Raw genomic sequence first — 12,253 nt, forward strand, 5'->3', positions numbered from 1 at the left:
AATGAATGGAGATGGGTGGATGATTGGATGAATAAATGAGAGGATGGATGAACAGATAAATGCATGGAAGGCAGGAGTGATGGATGGATGGATGGATGAATGGATGATGAGTAAATGAATGACTAAAAGTGGTAATCAGGGCCCTTCCAACAAATGAATCTTTTCTTTCCAGTTCCTTGTGATCAGAGGAAGGCAATCACCCCAAATGTGGCTTCTGCCTTACAACTGTTCTGTGGCTTTGAGCCAGCCAGCTAACTTCTTAGTTGCCTTGCTCATAAAAGAGTGATAATGACACCTTCTCTGGGGGCTGGAGGTGTAGTGGGTGTTGAGGAAATTAATTGGGTGGCGGTAAGCGGCTTTGCGATGTGCAGATGAAAGGCGCTGCGGAGCTGAGCTGTCATTAGCCCTGCTACCTCGGGTTTCCTCTTGCTGCTTCTGCCTCCCTCGAGAATGGCTTCTCTCAGCCTCCCGGGGACTCGTGGTGCCCCAGAAGCGAGTTTTACTCGGGGAGAAGGAGCCTGCCTTTCATGGGACTGACTCTTCCCCGGGGTCATTTGGCAGAAGGCTCCCAGGTGAGAGGGCTATAATCTAGGGAACCTGGCTTGCCCTGCTTCATTTCCTTCCTGAAAGATTGATTTTCCCAGATGCCAACCAGGCCCTGCCATGCACGGCGGCCTGGAAACAGCCTCTCTTTTTCCTCTTCCTGGAATGATGAAAGACAAAATCCCTGCAGATCCTAGTTGAGAGGGTCCCACCTGGTGCCAAGACCTGGACTTAGAGCCAGAGACCAGGTGTTTAGCATCTGGTGTCCAAAGAAACCTGGGATTCATTTATACCCACGCCTTTCTCCGTCCCTCCCTACCATCTGTGGCACCTTGGGTTGAAGGCGTGAGAGATGTGTATCTCTCAGTTTGTGCATTTCTGATAGAGGGATAAGGTCCCAGCCTTGGGAGTTGGGAAGATGGTTTAGATCCACAGCTGTGAGCCTTTGGACAAGCCGCTTACCTTCTGTGACGTTTGCTTTTTTTTTTTTCGTCCATAAAATTGGAATAGACTGCTGACCACACAGGACTGTTGGGCGGTGATGAGGTGGTATGTCTTCCAGCACTTTGGTTTCTTTCCACTTCTCCTCTTGCCGTCTTCCCCGTCCAACGCGGCTCGTGGGGCTTCTTTTCCTCCTAGAGTCTTGCTCTGTTTCTTGTACTTCCCATCCCGATAAACGCCAAGTTCCTGGGTCCGGGAACATGGGTTGCAAGCTGAATGTCGTTTTTAAGTCCCGCAGCCCATCACTGTCCAAGCACTGACTTTCTCGTGCTTTCTCGGTTCTGCCCCCTTTCTTTCTATCTCTGCCTGCCCCGCGCTAGGCTAACCCACCGTCTTTCTCTTCAGACAATGGCAGCAGCCTCTTTGATGCTCTCGCTGCATCACCTTCTGCCTCCTTCTCTGAGAAGACAGAGATCTTCCTCTGGTATAAATGGAATGACACCACTCCCCCACTTACAGCGCACTGGTGCCTTCTCTACAGGAACAAATGCCTTTGGTGCCTCCCATGGCACCACCTCTATTTATCTCGGGTTCTTCTCTCTTCCTACTCTCCCATCCCTTCTTCTTTGTCTATTCTTTCTCTTCTCCTTGGGACTCTTTCTCTGCTTGGGGTCCTGCCTGTCTCCTTATCTCCCTCCCGTTACCCCTCACTCATCTTTCTCACGGAAGCTTCTTCTCCGGACTGACATGACGGATTCCTCTGTCTGTCGCCACCAGCTCTTGGTGGGGGCTGGAAGGACATTGGGAGATGAGGCTCCAATCATGCATCCTTCGGCATTGACAGGACGATGCTTTGGGGAAGCCATTGACGCTACCAAGAGCTGCTTGCCCGTGTAGTTCTGATTGGGGAGTGACCCAGGACTTGCCCCCCACCCCGTTTGTCTCTCTTCTCTTTGCCATGAACATGGCACCTCAAAGGGTGTCTTCCCTCTTGGGAAAGCGTAATAACTAGTTTTTCTTGATCACTGTTACCACTCTGTCACCTTATTCCCTGAGAACGAAAAGTGGCTCTCCTGTTCCTTGACTGTAAGTGTCGTATGGGTGGAGGCCATATTTCATACGTTTTTACGTCGTCACCGGGGCCAGCACAGGGGTTAGGACATAGTTGGAGACCAGTCAGTATTTGTTGAATTCAATGAAATGGAGAAAAGATATCGTCCTGATCAGGGTCTTTCAGACTAAGTCCCCCCTTGTTCTCACCCTTCCCTAAATGGATCAGATTATAGCCATGAGGAAGCCTGAAACCACCTTTATTTGGGGCAGGAAAATCCCCAGCTAGATCAGTTGGGGATTTTCCTGTTCAAGATGTGCAGAGAGAGACTTCAGATTTACTCAGCTGTCCTTTCAAGTGTTTTATCTTTGGCCCTGAGTATGTTCTGAACGTCCATCCCTGCTCCCCATCTCGGCTGACCTTTAAACCTCCTGCGTCTTGTTTGGCTGTGGAAAGTGACTTCTTAAGAGTCTTTGCCTTAAAGTTATTCCCAGGGTTGAAGACAGCAGCTAAGATTTTCTCTCCTTTTTTATTTCGTCAGAGTACCAGCCTCTTAACGTAGAAAGGAGACCTGGTTCCTGGTCCTGGCTCTGCTGCTGATTCTTCCTTGAGCAAATAAATGACTTCTTTCCCAGGTGGCTTTCCTCGTGTAAAGTTAAAGATTGGGTTAGATTAAGGATCCACACGCTACGGCCCATGGCTTGTTTGTATCAATAAAGTTTTATTGGCACCCAGCCAGGCTCATTTGTTGACACGTGGTCTGTGGCTGCCTTTGCATTACAAGGGCAGCACTGAGAATTGCAATAGAGACAGAATGGTTCAAAAAGCCTAAACCATTCTGTTTACAAAGCTGTTACCATGCTGCTCAGCTAGTGCTATGGAACAGTCCTTATGGATGGCCGCTGCCCTGTCCTGTGCAGTAAGCACGACTGAGGTTTCTGGTCATGACGGAGGGGGTCCCTGCCTGGCCTCAAGCAGCATTGAAATCCATCCTGAGCGAGTTCTCGTCTTTTTGTTTCTCTTCTAAAGCTTCCCCGTTGCATCTAGGAGAGAGGCTCCGCTGGGATGTTGAGACATGCTCTTCCCGGCTTCCTCCTTTGCACTTCCCACTCGCCGCCGTCTCCGGCTGGAGCACACGCGCGCTGTTCTGCCCCGCTGTACAGGTTCATAAGCCTGTATGTGAAATCCCCAAATCCAAAATTCTCTGAAAATAGATTGTTGAAAATTGAAGGCATTCAGTAGCCATGCCTAACCCAGACAGGTATGGGATTCACGAAAGCCTTTTAAAAATCCGATTTAAGGTGGATGCTGACAGGTGATAACACAGAAGTATGAGCGTGTTTAATCCTAGGTGCCGTCCTGGGGCTGCAGACTCCACGTTCTGTTTCCAGAGTCCGGCAGTTTCTGACTTCTGAAACACATCTGGCCCTGGGCTTTGGGATTAGGGATTGTGGACCCGTGTTTCTTGTTTCTGGTTACCTTTTATTTATGGCAAGCGTTTAAGTGTATAAGGTGAAATTTAAACAAAAAACTGAAAACACCAAGCAAATAATAATACAATGAGTGCTCAGATCTGGCTTAAATTGTGGAGGGTTGCAGAAATGACTGAAGTTGGGGAGAACCCGTCCTAAAGGAATGTGTTTTCCATCCCTTTAATGATCCGGCAAGTCTTTTTTTCTCGTTCTCTTCCTTGCTCTGCTCAGTGATCACCAAGCTGCCCTTTGATTGCCTCAGAGCCCAAAGCATCTCTGCGTGATGGTTAGTTAATGAACAATCCTGTCTTTACCCATAAAACCGTATTTGGCGCCAAGCGCTTGTTTGACACTCCTGACGCTTTTAGAGACCAACTTGGAGGTAGCCGAGGACCCTCGCAGGAAGGCGTTTCCCTGGAGATGTGGAGTCAGGGGAGGAATGACGAATCTCAGAGTTTGAGGTCCTGAGGATGGCTTTGGGGGGAAGGCTATGACTTCCAGGCCAGACTCGCCAGAGTGCTGTGCTCTGAAATGGGCTGGTTCCACCCTCTCAGAGGGCAATCCCCCTGGCCTTAAGTAGTCCTTAAAACACCAAACAACATTAGCTCCCACAAATGAGGGAGGTTTAAACCTAAACCCAATTACAGCCAAGAGTGGCGAGGCGGCCAAGGTGCTGTAAAGAAATGATGTTATTATGTCCAAGGGATGCCATTAAAACTCTGTTTACAAACCAAATGTGCCAGAGAATGGGTCAGGGAAAGAATTATTAGCAACAAAGCTATTTGATCTCTTTTATGATCCAGTGAGTCACATTGCTCCATGCTCTAGAAGGTGAATAATGAAAACCTCAAGCCTGTTGATTTATAAACAGGCCCAGAATTCCCTGTTCTTTAACCTCACATGCCCTCTTAAGTGTGACTTACCCTAAATCAAATGTGACATCAGATGCCACTGGGCCTCTCCCTCCTCCCGAGAGGTAATTGAAGAGGTGATTGGCGTATAGGGCGCATAAAATTCCCGTTCAGGATGATGGATGGCTGGGGGAAGGGTCAATGGCCAGGACTTAGAGACACAGCTTTGTTTCTGTGTGCCCCTTATCTGTCGGGCTTGAGACGCCAAAGCTGTCTTTGTTCAAGCCTCTGGGTTCTCAGTAGACCAAGGAGAAGAGAGGCTTGGGGTGGACATGACTCTGTCCTAATGGCCACTGTCTTGCCTCTCTTTACTCCCGATAAAGATGTTATGAGGAGCCGGACCAGTCAGGGTTTCCATGTCAGCTCCACCCATTACTGAATGCAGCCCTGAGAAGGTTACTTATGACTTCTGAGCCTCAGTTTCCACATCTGTACAATGACACAGCCGTGGTTTAGTGTTTGCTAACTATGCTAGGATGCTTGATACGTGCCACGTGCCAACTTATTCCAGCCTCAGACCAGCGTTATCGTGACTTCTAAGAACTTTGAGTCTACTCAAGTATTTAATCCTCACAACAGCAGTATGAGGCAGTGCTAAGATCAGGATCCTGCTGGAGAAAGACCCTGGGACACGATTTGAGTGTCAGTGGTCGATCTGGGAGATCTCAGGATGCTTCATAAGAAAGTAAGACTGCAAAGGGAAGAAGCCAGTGAAGCCACAAGGCTTGCCTGACAGTATCAGTGTCCCTACAGTGGGCACCTGGGCCGACGTCTCCATGGGGGTCTTTAGGAGGAGCGCACAGGATGCGCTGTGTTGTCTCACCAGAGAGCAAGGGCGTTGGGGTAGTTCTGGGTCAATTCTAGCCGTCACGGTGGGTGGAGGGCTCCTCTCGGAGTCTTAATTCCTGGCGCTCCTAGCCTACCCCATGTGCAAGCCACGTGGGTCCCTGGGCTCAAAGAAACCTCTCTGGCGAAGGACTGCAGATGCTCGCAGTTGGAAGCCATTGGGTTGGGCTGCCTGGGACTGGTGTGGAGTGGGTGCGGGCGTGTCCACACAGCATCCACTGCCTGTGCGTGTCAGGGATGAGAGGACTGAGCCACAGAGAGTTTGGCGTCATCCCAGAGCTTCCCCAGCTGGCAAGTGGCGGCGCCTGCATCCAGGTCCACTGGTGGTCTGATTTCAGGGTCCACCGCGAAATCTTCTGGGCTCCACGTCGTGACCCTTCAGGGAAGGCATCTCTCTCCCATTTACAAACACAGTATCTGAAGTTTAGAGAGGAGAATGGAATGTGTCCCACAACAAAGTAGCCTCTGTTCTAGGATTGCAGCTTGGCTGCCACTGACTTGGAAGCTGGGGTCAGCCTGAGCACGCTGCGCTCCGTTGGCCCGCCCAGGGGCCCCCTGGGTTGCCCCGAGTAAGGGCGGTGTCCCAGTGCCTCGAACCAGATGCTCAGGCTACAAGGGTGGGCAGAAGGCACACTCTCTCTTTTCCTTAAGGTCTGCGTCATGGCTGGAGGTGAGGGGAGGCCATTGTCAGTGCTTGGCCTGGGGGCCCACCCCCTGGCCCCCTCCAAGGGGCTGACTCATAGCCCTGGTCCCCTCCAATCTGGCTCCAGTCCTGGAGGCTGCGGGACTCAGCCCTTCCTTCCATCCCCCATTGTCACCCAGGTCGTCCCTCATGTTTTCGGGGGCAGGTCGAGAACTCTGCGTCTTTGAATCAGACCTGGCTGGAAAGGCAGTAATTACGTGTCCTAAAACGGAGGTCTTGGAGCAGAAACTCTCCCTCCTCCCCTCCTTCCCCTCTGCCTCCCCTTCGAGGAGTGGTGCAGAGGCCGTGGAAGTCGCACGGGGCTCAGCAGCACCCTGGCAGCGCGCTGCCTCGGGAGGCCGCACGGCGCTCGCAGATGCTCTGGACACGCTGCGGTGTCCTGGCCCACGTGCCTAGGCTGTGCCCAGCGCCGTTCCCGGGGTCGTTTGTCATTGTACTTACGGCTCACATCACCTCCTGAGTCAGCCCGTTACCCTGCTGAGCCAGCCGCCTGGCCGTTTTCATGCAAAGCCAGCAAAAACAGGCCGCCTGGCGGAGCTGGAAAAACGTACAGGTTTCTGAGCCTTTTCTTTCCTGCAGAAATGATAAATGATAACAGCACTGAGGCCAGCCGGGGCCGGGTGATGACGAGGAGCAAAAACGAGAACTGTATCTTCCAAGCCCTGGGCTGGGAGATCAGGCCCGGCTTGGGCACACATTTCCTTGGTGCCCTTAGGCACGTGTCTTCCCCACTCTGGGTCTCCTCTGTTTTCCCATCAGTAAAATGGAAACATTGGGTGAGAAATCAATCTGAAGTTCTTTTCCAAACTTCGTGGATGGTGTCTGTTTCCTGGGGCTGCTGTGATAAAGAACCGTATTGTGGGGTGGCATAAAACAGCTGAAATTTATTCTCACTCAGTTCTGGAGGCCACGGTGGCTTCAGTTGGGAAGAAATTGAGGAAACAAGAGCAGGGACCAGGGTTAACTGCAGCCAGGGCCGACACTAAATGGGGATACAGTGATGCTACAGGTTGGGAAAATATCAGGGGACCAACCCACTGCCCGGAGATGCCCCTGCCCACATGCTCCCTTGTCCGCCGGCTTCCGTGTTAACAGGTGATTTATTCAGTTTTTCTGTTACTGGAATTTCTGACCGGTTTTGGTTACTATGCTGAGCAATACCTGGGATCTACTGTGATGTCAGGACACCCTCAGTGAAAACAGGCCAAATTGGCTGAATCTTACTTTCCCCCATATGCTGGCCCTACAAAGATCATAGACTCCACCGATGTATTACCAGTGCCTGACTGAGGGAATTAGGGGCCAGAGCATGTAATAGATGCTCAATAAATGTTTGTTGAATGAATACATAAAAGCTCTGACAAAGCTGATGACAAAATTAGCAAAGGAAGCCTTGAGAACAGCCCTGCCTGCACCAAAATACTCTCTGGAAACACTGAAAGCTTTTTAATTGTGTTACCATGCATTCTAGAAATAGCCATCTTGTAACGTGGAGTGTGTCCGATAGTTTTGCAGCCACTGACATTGTCCCCCGTTGTCCCCGTTTTTCAGCTGAGGCTAATGACACGGAAAGAGGCTTGAATTCTTGCCCAAAGGCACATAGAAAAATAAGTGACAGAAACTGAGACCCTGGCCACACCTTCCCAGCAGGGCTGGGCTTCTTCTCTGTGAGAATCGTGTAATTTATCTCTTAGCACCAAGTCCCCTGCACAATCACATATTTCTTTGTGTGATTATGTAAGTGATGGCTGTCACCCCCCACTAGACTGGGAGCTCTGTATTGTTCAGACACCTACCGCTGTTTGTGGCACTAGTAGGTGCGTGCTGTAGGCAGCTTCCAGGACAGCCCCCCGACGGTCCTTGCTTTTTGGTGTTCGTGCTCTTGGGTGGAGCTGGCCTCTGTGTCCAGTAGGGTGCTGTGAAAATAACCAGGGTTTGCCGTATACTGCAGCTTCCACCTTGTTCTCTCTTGGGTCACCTCAGGTTCCACGGAGCACTCAAGAAAGATGTGTTGGTTCATGCACAATGCATCACAAAAGTGTCTGACTCCCTCTGCATTATTTTTGGAGGTTCCACCTTATTTGATCAGTCCTGACTTTGTGTTGTGTGTCTTCGCCGCTACACCTGCAGTCCCCAGGGTTCCCTCTCCTGAGCTGGTGAAGTGAACTCGCGCTCCACGGGGACGTGCAGCCGCCAGGACCCAGCCCCTCCCTCCCTCTCCCCCTGCCCCCCCCCCCCCCCCGGTCAGCGCCTGCCTCTCCTGCTTGGACAGGTGAGAGCTCACTTTCCTTCCACTCACAGCTACCAAGTCTGCGTTCTCCAGGGTAAGGGGGACCCCTGGAGAACCCATTCCTTGCCCCTCCGTCGGCAAAGGAACCTGCTCTCGCCCAAGTTTTGGAACTAAGATATCAGTCCTGAACCAAAAGAAAACTGAACTCCACCGTTCCCCTGCACTGGGGCCTCAGACATGTCACGAAGTCTCCCCGAGCCTCAGTTTGCCCATCTGTAAAAACGGAACCATTACAATCCTTACCTTCTAGTAAGCCCCGGAACCAGACGGTATCTGGTACCAGGCTTGATCCTAGTAAGTGCTTTAGAAACACCATGTGGGTTACTGTTGTGTCTGCCTTCATTATTTCAGGTGTTGAGTGGTACCTCTTGTTCCAGAAAGATTGAGTCCTCACGGAAGAGATGCTCTCCATGAGAGAGGAGTGGGCTCTCCTTCCCACACACGCCATCCACAGCGCTCCCTTGAACTTCAAAGAGAAGCCCCCCCCGCCAGGAAGCTGGACTTGTTCTAAGTAAGGAGAGGGGAGAAATATGGGAGCTGTAGCCACAGCCTGTGAGCAGCTGTGTGATATCACACCGGGGTGGCCGAGGCTTTGGGACGGGCCTGTTTACTCCTCACAGATAATATCTCGAATGGACTGTAGGGACGCGCGGGAAGGACGCTCGGGGTCAGCCTTTACCTTTGTAGTTGTTTAAATATCGATTATAATGCATCTGAGGCTGATTTGAATGGGGGGGTGAGGAGTGAGTGATGTGTTTGAAGAGATTCCATACGTCCACTTGGAAACTTCATTTAGAGCATCTTAAATCTCTTAACAGGGTGGGGGATTCTCAACTGTCATTTTTTCCCCAGTTAAGAAAGCTTTAGGCAGCTCCTCTATAGTAATGGATTGTTGAAAACTCTTTCTAAGATACTAGACACCTTCTCCATCCTGGTTAAACTTGCTGGGGAATATATAATACAAGACGGAGCTTTCTCGCTGGTTTAGAGTGGTGGCCTGGTGCTCATTGGATTTCAGGAAATAAGAATTCCATGGATGGAGATGTTGGGGAAATAACTTTGTATAAAGCCCTTCAGTGGTTTTCTGAACTGTAGAACATCCCGGAGCCTGTCACATGTGCACATGCATCTTGTGATTTTTATCGCTCCTGAGAAGAATCCAGTAGGTCACAGTTATGCAACTTCCTTTGGACCATAGGATCTTCAGTTTGTGGAGTATGCTGTGGGATCAGCATTGTGGGCAACACTTCAGTCGGGGCTGCCTCATGAGAAAAAGTAGGCAAAAGACATAGGGCAATGCACGCGGCATGCAGGCGGTGCTTGATAAATAGCAAATACTGTTATTGTTGTTATAGATGGGGTTGCACGTCAAAGTCACCTCCAAGTCTAAGAGTCTGTGATTCTAGTTATAGTGATACTGAAAGTAAAAAGTCATGTGGGCTTGTTGGCTTGGGAGAAATTAAAAAAAAAAAAAAGCAAAGCATTAATAAGACAAGTCAAATAATCCTCCGGGAAGACTCCAGGGAACCCACTTGAGCATTTGGAGGAAACGTGTTGTCTTGGAAAGGTGGCGTATTTTGGTGGAACTTGGGTTGGACCCCTGTCCTATTGGGATGTGCCTTAGCTATGACCGTGTGGAAACCACCGCAGTGCTTGGGTCCTGGGCTTCCTGACTGTCAAACATAGACGAGAGATGAAAAAACCGCCTTGTCACTTGAAGTGTGGTCCGCAGACGGTAGCAGCACTGAAATCATCTGGGGGTTCTTTCTTGGAGAGAGCGCCTTCTCCTTACCCCTTCCGGGTTTTGTTTGGCGACTTGGTAACATGCACTTGCTTGGCCAGATGTGCTGAGACAATCTGGAACTCCAAGTCGAGGGGCTGGGGCTGATTCCAGTCTTCGTTGGTTGTCTGACTCTCTATAGAGAAAAGCCTCATTAACCGAAGGGCTAGCGTTCCTGCTTTCAACTCTGAGTTTCCCGTCACCTCCGTGATCCCTCGCACTCTCTTTCTCTCTCCCTCTCTCTTCTTTTCCATAATAAAACAGCAGTGTAATCAGACTCTGGAATGTGCCTTGGCAGAAGGAATAAACTCAGGCAGCTTGCTTTATTAGCTGTTTCCATGGGAGAGAACTCTTGGGGCCAAACAGATATTTACAAATATTGAAATACTGTGCCGATCCCCAGTCATGTCGTAGCTGTCTGGAGATAAATAGCTTCTCAGAGAAGTTGTGCTTCCCCCCCCCCCCTACATCCTCTCCTCTGCTCCCCTCATCTGTCCTGCTCTCAGCTGGATCATCCTATAATGAGAAGGTCTCCAGAAGAAATTCTTCACTGCCTTTGGAAGTTCAAGATTTACTAACTTTGAGGGAGGAGAGTATCATGAGGGCTTTGAAAGATGAATGGTTTGCTATATTCAGTGGTTTAGCCAGCTGAGAGCCTTTGCGAGCAGAGGTGAGTTCCCCATAAGAGGTGCTTTTAGCCTCGCAGCTCCTCAGGATGGTCAGAGGACCAAATTCAGAGTGATTATGTTAGCCTCTTTCTGTTCCCAGTATTTATTCATTTGACAAATGTGCATCGAATCCCCTGCACATACAAGGCTATGTATTCAGCACTGGAGTTAGTGTGTTGTATCTGTCAGAGTCTGGACTGAACACAGACATCATGAAAGGTCCTTCAAACAGAGAATTTAGTGCAGGGAATTGAATCCCTAGGTGATAGAAGAGCTGAAGAGGCAAATGGGAAGGTGAGGCAACTCAGAGATTACTAACCGCAGGAAGTCACTACTACTACCTCTAGGGAAAAGGGACAAGAAGAGAAGCTTGGGTCACCAGAACCCAGGAGCCAAGACCTCCAAGTGGAGCCAAGGTCAGTTTGCTGCTGCCAAAGCAGGATGGGTGGGCGGAGTGAGAAATACCCTGGGCTTCTTCCTCTCCCCTCCCCCTAGTCTTCCATCAGTGCCTCCCATTGGCTGAGCCTGGCAGGAAGCTAGAAGGCAAAGGAGCTTGGGAAATGTAGTTTCTTGTGATTTGGAGGCGATTCAGGGCTGGCACAAGTGGAAATGGGACCTGCATAGTCCTTGCTTTCCTGGAAAGATGTGGATGCTGACTGTTGCCTGGCACCACCTATGTTCTTGACACCCATCTCCCAAATCAAAGAGAATAAGAGATCATGGCCTTCCAATTTTTTTCTTTTAATCTGAAAATTTGGGAATTTGCCAAAGATAAAGTAAGTTCATGTTTCAGAAGGACATCCACTTAATGGATGAGCAAAAACTTGAATGAGTTCACAGTGGCATCGCCTTCGCTTTAGATCCCCAAACTGAACTTAGCACTGGGGCTTCCTCCAGCTCTGAAAACGCCTTTCCCTGTAATAATAAGAACTAATGTGTTTTGAATGCTTGATAGGTCCTGGTCCTGAGTGCTTTCTGTGCAATAACTCATTCCACCTTATCCCATTAAAACTTGCATCAACCCTATGAGGTAGCTACTCTCATTATACCCAGTTTATAGATTAGCAATGCAAGTCTTAGAAAGGTTAAATCACTTTTGCTTATCAATCACATTGTCAGGAAGTGGTGGAGCTGGACTTGGAGAAAGTTAGCCTGACTTCACAACCCACATACTGTCTCTACTCTGTCTTGCACGTGGAGTTGCATAATGCAAGTGTATTCAATCGTGTGGCAGGTAAAAGGAAAAGACACTATCTCAGGTAGGATATAGTTCAGCTGCTTAAGGAGCAATTCCAAATAAAGGTAGTTTAAATGAGGTAGATACTTCTTTTGCATGTAAGGGACTGTGCTGGCTGGTGTGGCAGCTCTGAACCTTGGAGTTTTCATGGCCTTGGTTTCCTTCTGTCTCTTTCTGATCACCATCCTTTAGGGTGTTTTCGCTGTTGACACTTTTCAAGGTATTTCACCACCAAGCCTGTAGTTCAGCTGCTGGAAAGAGGACAGTGAAGGCTGGAAGGGCATGGCTGGGAAATCGCACACATTTGTCTC

General features: G+C 49.7%; 1 long non-coding RNA gene across 5 annotated transcripts in view; it reads left to right on the forward strand.

Moving 5' to 3' along the window:
• LOC116276563 (uncharacterized) overlaps positions 1 to 12,253 on the forward strand; it is a 370,958-nt gene that overhangs the window by 53,794 nt on the left and 304,911 nt on the right. For 4 of the 5 annotated variants that reach the window (XR_012066339.1, XR_012066342.1, XR_012066343.1 and 1 more), the window contains exon 2: positions 8,609 to 8,768. This is a non-coding gene — a long non-coding RNA (uncharacterized lncRNA). The remainder of the gene's footprint in view (positions 1 to 8,608; positions 8,769 to 12,253) is intronic. The other variant, XR_012066340.1, reaches the window with a different exon arrangement.

The sequence above is a fragment of the Vicugna pacos genome, chromosome 32, assembly GCF_048564905.1.
Source record: "Vicugna pacos chromosome 32, VicPac4, whole genome shotgun sequence".
In the NCBI taxonomy this organism is placed as follows: domain Eukaryota; kingdom Metazoa; phylum Chordata; class Mammalia; order Artiodactyla; family Camelidae; genus Vicugna; species Vicugna pacos.